This window comes from Brienomyrus brachyistius, unplaced genomic scaffold, assembly GCF_023856365.1.
Source record: "Brienomyrus brachyistius isolate T26 unplaced genomic scaffold, BBRACH_0.4 scaffold312, whole genome shotgun sequence".
Taxonomy (NCBI): domain Eukaryota; kingdom Metazoa; phylum Chordata; class Actinopteri; order Osteoglossiformes; family Mormyridae; genus Brienomyrus; species Brienomyrus brachyistius.
Window position 1 is genome coordinate 50,641 of NW_026042587.1, and position 11,311 is coordinate 61,951.

The 11,311-nt window shown below is 46.4% G+C and overlaps 1 non-coding gene across 1 annotated transcript; it reads right to left on the reverse strand.

Moving 5' to 3' along the window:
* Positions 1–602: 602 nt before the first annotated feature.
* On the reverse strand, positions 603–674 carry trnad-guc (transfer RNA aspartic acid (anticodon GUC)). Its single transcript has one exon. It is a non-coding gene; the product is annotated as a tRNA-Asp (tRNA).
* Between the last annotated feature and the right edge of the window lie 10,637 nt (positions 675–11,311).

Below are 11,311 nucleotides of genomic sequence, written 5' to 3' on the forward strand. Positions count from 1 at the left end.
GATTTTCGCTTAACTGCTTCTCAAACTCATCGAAATCGGACATTTTTCAGTCCGTACTAAAGACGTATTGCAAAATAAGCAGAGGTCCAACAGTAGGCCTTTGAATGGGCTACAGGCTGCATTGGGTTCTGCTGCTTTTTCTTCCGAGTCGCCTGCCCCTCCTCCCCCGAAGTCATCGGCTCTTCCTCGGTTGTATCACACACAGGTTCGGAAACATTCGATGCGCATTACCGTCCCCTCCTGCACTGGAGGGTTAAGGACAACGTGATTATATCGAACCAAAATTGAAATGTGCAAGTTGACTTTCCTAGTTATACGTCTTCATTTTTATTCTGGGTTTAACAACCATGAGTTTATGACGTATTTTACATGATTAGTTGGCGACTGGACCTTATTGTTTATATCTCTTATTAAGGATCCATCCATCCATACATCAATTATCAAAACCACACACTTACAATCCGAGTCTAGTTTCATATGCTGCGCTGCTGAGCGACCCGCAGAATATTATGCATGAGTACAAGTCACAAGCCCCGTTTCCACTAACACGGGGCCGGTTCTAGCTTGGTGCCTTTTGAGACCGAGGCAAAAAGATGCAGACTCTCCCCGTCGGGGAATCGAACCCCGGTCTCCCGCGTGACAGGCGGGGATACTCACCACTATACTAACGAGGAGATGTACGCGCACTACTTTTACATCTTCAAGATAAACAGCGGATGACTACTAACATTTGCGAGTAATTAATGACTGAGCTTCATGTCATGACCATGGTGCTCAAGAGAAGAAAAAATACATAATGTACGTCCACTGATACCAGAACAACCATATAGCTTTATACTAAGACGATGATTAAACGGAAAATTCCTTTACAAAACACTGCCACAAAATCATAGTTTCGCAATATTACATCGTGCAACGGGACACAGTGTAAGTACGTGAAGTCGGTAATTAAATCAAGAAAAAAAAGTGAGAGGAAAAGAATACTTTTCTATTATCATATTTTTCTAACTGGCCAAACTGAGTCATATTTTGATTATACACACTAACAGAAAAACAGTGCAAATCTCCGGTAGTCCGTTTCACTTGCGCTCCGCTATGGGGCAGTAACAAGCAGAGCTTAAGTGTGGAAGGAAAAAAAAAACACAGGACAGCATCAATCCCAACTTCACAAACGCCGGAGATCGAGATGCTGTAAGCATGACAATTAACATCTTTATCCAAGGGAACAGCTGCAAGACACAGATGCCGCGCCTAACAAAGGTAGGATCGATTCCGAAGTTCAGGCATTTACAGACGCGGACTCTTCTGGAGTTGATTTTTTTCGGGAGATACGCATCAACTTCAAAAGTATGAACCGCATTATATCTATATCTGTTATGACGTTGTAGCTATTGATACTGATGCATCACAAAAATAATTTAAATGTTTTTTCATTCTGACATATGTTCGTTCGGACGAGGATTTTATTATATGAGATAAGTTTTAAATGAAAACTTTTTTTTATCTATATGATTAATTCTCGAATCTAAGCCAGACTTCACATAAATCATTCATTCATAAATATAATGGAACATACAACATCCAGGTATCCATGAAATTTATGATCAGGCTATACGTTTGTGATAACAACAAAACAACACAACATGTATATTTACAATATATGGGCCTATTGTTTAATATTGCCTCCAAATTATAGCCAGACAATAACGCAATAGGCCGACATCAAACTATTTTCATGTAAAACAAAAGTGCTGGCAGTTTGCTTGTGCTTACAGACCCCGCCTTGAGCCCATCCAGAAAGATCCCAAAAATAACCGACAAGCAAAGGTTGTAACAATCTGAGCATGTTTAGTTTAATGTAATCAGGAGCCGAATTAATAACGCGAATAAATGATCAAACCGAAAGTCTGTAGTCGGGAATATCCGATAACGTCTTTGACGTGCAGTTAAGATAGTCAGAGGAAAAACCTTGTAGTTTACTTATATATATGCCTAAATATATGAGTGTGTCTCTCCGGTGATTTAATGATGAATATAACGATTACATATCAAATCACACATTAAGCAATTATTATATTACTAGGTTGAACGTTTTCACTATGTCTGTCGTCACCTTGATTTCACGATTTTGACTATTCTTCTTATCCCAGATTGAACAAGTCATTGTGGCGATGCAAGATCCCGACATGGGGATAAAGATGAAGAATCAAAGACTGTTAATCACAGTGATTCCACATGCGATGACAGGTGCACGATACATATTTTACTTTTTAAAAATAATTTTTCGTGCCGCCCGGGTTGTCTTACACCCGGCCGTGCAGTGTCCCGGGGGCCGGGTCCTAATGGTCATTTAAGCCCTTCACAGGAAAGCCCATACATCGGCGGTCTTCGGGAATCCTGTGCATTAAGACTGTCATCGATCTCCTTGCGCTCATATTTATTTATGTAATTTATTTATCGAGTTCAGCGTTTTTGATTTATGACGGCTTAATGCATTTCTCGACTCTAACTAGATGCCTTCCTCGCTATGCCTTCCCAGGAAATGATATCGTGGAGTGGCTAATTCAGAAGTACTCCATCATGGAAGAAGGTAGGGCCGAGAAGTATGTAGGGAAGCGTTACCTGGTGCTCTTATGTGAGGTTAATCGATTGTTTTTTTCCCTTCGTGACGACGATGGCGCCCCTGCTGGCGAAAGACGTCATCAGGTTTTTTTTTTTTTTGTAATAAAATAACAGAAATAAACGAGTCTTTTGAATAATAAATACAAATGAAGTAATAGAATTTGTCATCCATACAACAGATTAGCCTAGCTGCATTTATGTGTAAGCATATGCAATTCACGTGTCTGACAGAAGCATGTTCTGTTCCATTGATATTGCTGAGCCTGTGAATTAATAAATGTCAGAATTGAGCTTGTCCATAACATAGACACCCCATTCGCCTGAAGCTTTTGGGATTTTCTTCCCCTGGCGTCAATTTATCTGCTGAATTATTTATCTTTCTGCTGAGAGGCTATTAGTACAAATAATCTGTAGGCCAGTCCCGAGTCGCGCCGCTACGCATGCTGAGCTGTACGGTTTGATAGTCCCGATGCAAACTTCGCTGATAGCCAGAGGCAGTCAGTCATGCCTGGAGAAATATCGCTATCCGTCTCCCTCATTATGCACTTCTGCAAGACGCTGTTGTCCTGAATTCCCGGGCGATGCAGATGAGGTTTTAAATAGCAAGGGAGCAGATTTCCCTGATTTACAGCCCAGATTGGAAAAGAAGTCGGAATGGAAAGGAGGGGACTTTTAGGCAGTAGATGGCAGATGCATTAACAGACTTGAATGGGCAAAAAACCTGTTGCCCCGGTAAGCAGTTACCCCTCCCTGTAAACACTAGGCTTCCCCCTAGCAGCGCTGTTGCTGCGCCGGTCTGAAACCCCCGGGAGCGCCTGACTGCCAATGGCCGCGGAGGCAGCCGGAAAGTGGAAAGTCCCAATTACTCGTAATTAATTATAGTTCCGATGAGGAATGCACCATCCCCGCGGCTTATTCTGTGCACCATGTCAACGTTTTTTCCAGTTACTTGCTATACCGTAAAATAAAATATAATATGCCTACTCAGTTTCTAGTTATCGTGTGTTCTACTGTATTCCACTGACAAAAATTTAGAGAATTACTATGCCTAAATCTGGGCTACGAGTAGTGGATTTGTTTGAGCTTTGAGTAGTTTACGTGGAAATGAGTGACCACTTTGTGTGTTTTCAGAGGCACTTCATGTGGGGAATCTGATCGTGAAGCACGGCTACATTTACCCCCTAAAGGACCCCAGGACGCTCGTCCTGCGGCCCGACGAGACGCCGTATCGCTTCCAGGTAACCTAAAACCACGGTTTCTTCAGATGGAGGGCAGCGCGAGAGGGTGGTGGCCATGTGGGGGGGCACGCATATCGAAACTATTCGTTGGAGAGACTGCGGAATTACCGTGTAGGACAGTATTTCTCAATCTGGTCCGGGCTCCAGAGCTGAGAGGGTGCAAAAACGTAGACTGTCTGGTAGGGAGCTGGGAGGGAGCAAAAACGTGGATCATCTGTGTGTCGCCGAGGACCGGATTGGGAAACACTGATGTATGAGAACCAATGCCAGTTAAAGTAGCAAAATGCCTTCCACCCGCCTTGTCCCTGACATGTTAAATCACAAAGCACCTTTGTCACGCTGCTTCTGAATAGTTTCAAATGACAGCATCTCCTTTTTGCTAGACTCCGTACTTCTGGAGCTCTCAGCAGTGGCCAGCCTCCGAGCTAGATTACGGTGATTACCAATTATTAATCATGTGCTCGCCTATTACATCATTACTTCCCTTTACTAGAATAATAGAAAAACACAGTTTCTTGCCATGTCTTTCTTTTGCTCTTCTAAAGCGATTTATTTGACTAAGAAGAATATCAGAAAGCAAGGGCAGCTGATAGACTATGAAAAGGTAAGAGAAAATTTTTATTTATGTACATTTCAATGCTATTCTTATTCGCTGGTCTGAAGCATTGCTTGATGAGATCATGTGATAGCTGAATGCTCATGGGAGTTTTACTTACACAAAATATTATGAGGGTAGAAGGAAAAATGATTGGTTCAGAGAGATAACCAATTAGATTGTACATGAGGTGGATCCGAGCAACTAGAGGAGGCAGGAGCAACCAATCAGATGTCTTGGTCCTGCCTCCTCTGCAATCTGATTGGTTATCTATCCGAACCAATCATTTTCCTTCTGCCCTCAGAACATTTTTGTGTAAGAAAACCTCCCACCAATTATGCACATAGTAGGATCGCACATAGACATCCACCAACTTGCCGCCATGTTGCGTCAGGGTCAACGCATTTTAGGTTCTCATCAGTAAGAGGGTTTGTGAATCCGACACTGCCAGCTGATATCCTGGGAGGGGTTCGGCCTGTGAGTCATAACGTGAACCCATGCAGCAACGCAGCCAGCCGTGCGACCTGGCAATGTCGCATTTAAACATCGTCTCCGCAGGACAGCTACAACATGTTGCACAAACGGATCAACCACACCTGGAACTTCGTGGTGATGCAGGCGAAGGAGCAGCTCAGGTAAACCCCACCCCAGCCCGGGAATACTGTCGCATCGAGCTATGAAATCAATTTCATAAATGCACACAAGGGGACAGATGAGAATGGATGAATAAATCTCGTATTAAGAGGATGATGATGTTACCTAAATTAAAAAGTAACATGGTGTGTGGTCATAATTTCCCTCCTATCTGTTAAATCAGACCTCAGCCTAAACACTAGAGTCGGAAATCCATTTCTAAGTGAAAAAGGAAACAGAAAAATGAAAACCCTACCTTGCAGTTCAGTGATTACCGCTATATGCTAATTACCCAGTATGCTTTCTGACTCTCCATCGACTGCTCTGCTCCTACCAGGGCAGCCAAACAGAGGCGCAAGGCGGACCGCATCGTGCTGGAATGTCAGGAACAGGCCTACTGGCTCGTCAACAGACCGCCAGTAAGCACCTCCCCCGAAACCCCTGACTCCCTACATCTGCCCCGGCGAAAACCCAGTATGCTGTGATTAGAGTAAAGCACACACTGGGTAAACCTGAACTCAATGCACCTTGGCAGCTCGAATATCGCCTAAGGCTGGGGGCGATTCTAGGATTTTTTTGAGGTTGTGGGGCAGAGTGGTGGCTCTGGGCCTAGGGATCTGTGCAAGCAAGTGGAAGGTTGTTGGTTCAAATCCTGTGAATGCCCAGAGTGATTCTACTCCGTTGGGCCTTTCAGCAAGGGCCTTAACCTGCAATTGCTTTGTCCTGGGTATGACATTAATCTACATGCAGGCCTGTTAGGAGATCCTTCAACTTACAGGGGAAACTTGGCAGGATTGGCAGGAAGGCATAGGCAGGGTCCCATTCCCCCACAGAGAGCTGGGGGGTTGTGCAGTTCTCTCCCACGACAACGGGTTTGTTCAATGAAGGAAGGCAAAGGAAACATCTGTAAGGACATATGGAACATTTCCGGTATAATTTTCGATCTCCGTCATCTCCAGAGCATTGAGCTCAGCAAAATTCACGGGGGGGGGGGGGGGGGGGGGAGTTTTATCTTCGTTAAGTAAGACACACAGAGTGTCTCCATGCATACTTTGTGGGGGAGGAATATATCACTTCAGGCCTGATAACCCACTACTGCTTCAGTGTGATCATGAAATATTTACTTAGCTGGGAAGAAGCCTATGTTCTGTGGGACGAGAGCTTTCAGAAGACAGACAGGACAGCAGGCTGCGGGAATGAGCAACTGCACCCTCGCTGAGTGTAATTTGGAGTTCATGAATAACACAGGAGAGTGGAGAATGAAAGTGTGGGACAGGAGCAGAGTGTGGTGTGTATCTGGCTTAATCCCGGCCGTCACTAGGGCCCCTTTCTGCTGGGTGCGCAGCATCTCTCAGGGCTAATAAGCATCAGCGTTTATGTGGGCCATTATCCCCATCCGGGGCGGCATCAGGAGGTGGGAATGGCAGCCACGCAGCTGCGGATCACATCCTAAATTCAGCTTATTTTGCAGATGTACCTTTTATTGAGACTAGAGCAGTTGGGGGTTTAGGGACTTCTCTCAGGGGTCCAGTGGTGATGTCACTCTGCTGACTGTGGGATTTAAACCGGCAACCTTCCAGTCATAGGCGGCGACTGCCAACCCGCTCAGCCACACACCACCCTCATTGATGAAACCCACCGTTTTGACGCCAATTAGACGGAAACACAGTTGAGCCAAAAACCACGCAGCGTAGGGCCCCCCAGTCAGGTGCTGCTCGTGTTTAAAAGGCAGGGACGCTCTGCACTCTGGTACGGCCAGGTGGACGGGGGAAGCTGGGGGGGGGGGGGGGATTAAAACCAGCAAATGACAAAATGGCCGCTTCCTGCCTCCTTTCTCTTTGCCCGAGAAACACGAGACGCATCGCTAAGACTGGTGATGCTTGGATCTGGGAGAGAGGAGTGCGAAGGGACTGGGAGACGGCCTGAAGCTAAAATGCAGACATGCTGTGTTTGCGTCTCCCCCCCCACCACCCCCCCACTTGTTGGGCCTTTTAAACGAGCTGGAAGAGGATCCCACCTCCGGAATACCGGATCCATTATCTGACCTCTATTCCTGCGGCTCAGGCTTAATGCTGCATGTTAGCGGAGAGATAATGGATGTAATTGCAAATAGCAGCGTAATAATTTGCCAAATAGTCTCTCTGCTGTTAAGTCCTGAGCTGATCTGAAGCACTTTAATTGGGATTTAAGGAAACCATGTTAAATCAGATTGCATTCAGTATCGACATTTGGTTAGTTTATTCTGTAAAGCAGGGTACCCCAGTCCTGATCATGGATACTGTGTCACCGACTGGCCCTCCAGGACCGAATGGTCCTTTTGGAAAGCTGTCACACTGTCCCCTACTGGGCAGTGTCGCCATGGGCTGTACCCAGTGGCATCATGGGAAATGTGACCAGTAGTGCTAAGGGGTATTAATGCAGCGTTAGACCGGCGTCAGTCTGCTTGAGAGAAACGAGCTCACTCTTCATCTGAAGTTCAGCTAAGGATTTCTCACCCTCTGATTTTCTGCAGCCGGGAACATTCAGCGTTCAAGAACAAGGCCCTGAGCGAAGGAACCGGCACAACTCCCGAGTCCAGCTGGTCTGAGCTTTTTATTAAGCATATACATTTTTTCCGTAATGCCAGTACCTGCTGTTTATCGCCTCTGTCAGTCACAGGACCGGATCCGGGCAAACAAGAGATAAGATCAAAGTCATGAAGAAAAAATATGTATATTAATATCTATATATATATGGCAGCTATAGGCAGAATAGGCTGTTGCCTTGGGCCCCCAAATTACCCAAGGAAGTGAAGTGATAATCAGTGTTTTTGGTGGGAGGGCATCCGAGGGAAGCTCGTGTGTGAGTGTGACAGCACTTCGTTGTGCTCATCTTTCTGTCTCACTTCTTCCTCACTTCCTGCTCTCGTTTTCCATGCTAACGTAAGTACGTCAGCAGTCCCACAATACATACTCGTAATAGTGCTATATTATTCATGGTTTCTAGACTGGATGTCTGCTTAGTAAAGCCAGGAGCTGAGTGTGAGCAGAATTCCTACTGTCTGATTCCTTGCATGTGATTCGCTCGTGGGAGTTTTACCCTCACAAAAATGTTCTGAGGGCAGAAGGAAAAATGATTGGTTCAGAGAGATAACCAATTAGATTGTAGAGGAGGTGGGTCTAAGGAACTAGAGGAGGCAGGAACAAGACATCTGATTGGTTGACCCCCCCCCTCCTCTAGTTGCCTGTATCCACCACTTCTACAGTCTGATTGGTTATCTCTCTGAACCAATGAACCTTGTGCCCTCAGAACATTTTTGCGCAAGTAAAACTCCCATAAACATGTGGCTTATATCATGTTTAGAGACGGTTTTGTTTCTTCCTTCTTTACAGAACAGAACGCGGACTACTACAAAAGAGAGGTAAGCCTGAAAGAATTTAGAGTGAACCTATTTCAGCTGATGGGATGGTTGCCAAGAACAACCAAAGAGGGTGATTAAGTGGGCTCTTAAGAATGCTGTCATAAGAAAATTGCTTCGGAAGGATCTACATCTGTGTTGTCGTTTTCTTTTGTTGGCTCTCAGATATTGACAAATTCTGTTTAAAGGTACAACAGCATGGCTCTTATCAGGGCTTGGATGTGTACCATGCTGTGCCTTTTTTCTGACTCTTATATTCCCCGTGTGATTTTTCATGGCTCCCGACACCAGATTGAACACATCAGGAAATCCCTGGGCCGCTCGAGGGTCAAGTCCTCCATCTGCCTGGAAAGGTTGGATAACAGCCTCCCCCACCTACCCCCCCCCAACACCTGTGATTCAGCCTCAGTCCCAGCATAGCTGGGGGACCACTGGTTCGACACCAGTCCACATTAGTCCCTAACTGGGGGATATCTCTGGGTATTCTGTATACTGTGCCTCTGATTGGTGGGGGGGGGGATCTATTTCATGTTAATTCTGACAAAAATGCTGGGGACTGCTCTTTGTGAAAATCTAACCTCGTTATTTCGTTCTTTCGTCCATCTGCCCATCCATCTTTCACCATAAATCTCAGAGTCACACATATCCTGGATTAATGATGCCTAACTAATATTGAAACCGGTTGACTATTAAACTGAATTGAACTGTATTTAACTGCAAATAATTACTTAATATTGATCAGAAGGTCGCCGGTTCAAGCCTGGCTTCAGCACACTTGTGGGTCCTTGAACAAGGCCCTTAACCCCCAGGTTCCTGGGAGCCTCTACGGGCAGCTGCCCTTTGCTACCAAGCTTTCTCTCACCTATGGAGAGCAAGATGGAGGAGATGAAAAGAGAATTTCCTTATAGGGTTCAATGACGTATAATCATTTCGTCACCATTTCGAGCTCCAGTTTGCTGGAATATGCCAGCATTGAACCTGAATATTTGATGACTTGCAAGGATTATAGAAAGTAGGACTAAAACTGGGAATGGCTGGTCTTCTGTGTTCAGCTTCCTTAAGTTCAGCGAGCAGTACCTGAACCATGACCCCATGATGCAAGGCTGCCCCCCCAGCAACCCCTGGATAACAGATGACACGGCACTCTGGACGCTGAATGCCGACATGTGAGTGTGCGTTACCGCGCCCCATCCTGCCTCTTCAGGGCCACACCCCCAGAGGTGACTGTCGTCTCTTCACTTCCACGCCTCCTGGTGCAGGGTGGAGACACCCACCAAGCTGCGGGTGGAACGATGGGGGTTCGGCTTCACGGAGCTCCTTAGGGACCCTCTGGGACGGTGCAAGTTCAGGGAGTACCTGGAGAAGGAGTTCAGTGGTGAGCAGCATGTAGACCCCCCCGCCCAAGTAGATCAGCTTCATGGAGGCATCGTCAGCAAGTAAGAATCATATTCATTATTTGATCACTGCGGGCCTATTTGGGCAGTGTGTGACTCAGCAGATTGGGATTCATTGCAGGAGGTCATCAGCTCAAATCCCAGAGTCAGCTGAGTGACCTCACTATTGGGCCGTCGATCAGTTACTCCAGGGACTGACTGACCCTGCCCTCTCAAAAAAAAAAAAAAATAGGATCTAGCATCTGCTAAATTAATAATCATGATCCCTCTATGAAAGGCAATTCTCCTCCATATTGGCATCGTGATGAGCGCCTCCTGCAGGTAGCTGATGCATGCGCTGTTTCATTCACAGTGGAGAACCTCTGTTTCTGGGAGGCCTGTGAGGACATCCGGCACGGCGAGAGCGCTACGATCCCGCAGAAGGTGGAAGAGGTCTACAAGTGAGTGCGACCTTGTGGCCCAGTGGGACAGTTTGCATCCCAGTTGAATTTAGAGCAGGCCCTGATGTGGCACTTGCTTACTCCCAGTGGGACTGCAAAGCTCAGGCTCATCACTTCCTTCCCCCCAGGCAGTTCCTGGCCCCGGGAGCCAGCAAGTGGGTAAACGTGGACAGCAAGACCATGGAGAAGACCCTGCAGGGCATGAAAAGCCCACATCGTTTTGTCCTGGATGACGCCCAGATGCACATCTATTTCCTGATGAAGAAGGTAGGAGCATTAACTGTGCACAGCCATGAAAGTGGATGACAGCTTCATTAAAACGGGCTCTCGGCCTCTCCTCTCACCCTCAGGACTCCTACGCCCGCTATTTAAAGTCCGATCTCTACAAAAACATGCTGGCTAGAGCCATAGAACCACAAGAGACCAAAAAAAGGTAAAACTATTATCTTCTATAAAAGGGGTCTTTCTGTAATATATTCCATGTATTTTATATAAGGGGATAAGACTCATATTGGTGTGGGATACACACAGGTTCTGTTTCTGGGGTTGTTAACGATTAATTCCAGGGATTTTTGGGCTTAGTGTGAACTGCTGGCTTCAGCTTAGCTTCGTCACTAAGACTACACAGAGTTCTGTAATGTTAATTGCTTTTGCGTCCCCTGTGATGCTCTCCAGTTTCTGTTTGTAATTCCACGGTAGTCAAGGATTTTCCAACATGGCTGACTTAGAAAAGGCAGTGCCACAAGTGTTAGCGGAACGCTAACATGTTCTCCTTCCCATCATGCCCCAGTGTCTTTCCCTTTGTGAGACGCCAGCGGCACTCCAGCCGTAACCCTGCCCTTTTCGCCCAGGCCTTAGAGGACAACGGCAAGACCAAGTCCCTGGGGTCACCAGCAAGTCCCACAGCAGCCTGCTCTTCCTAACACTGCCTCCTGGGGGGGGGATGCACTCTGAGCTCACTGCTGCCCCACAGAGGCTGTTTGGGGGCGGTG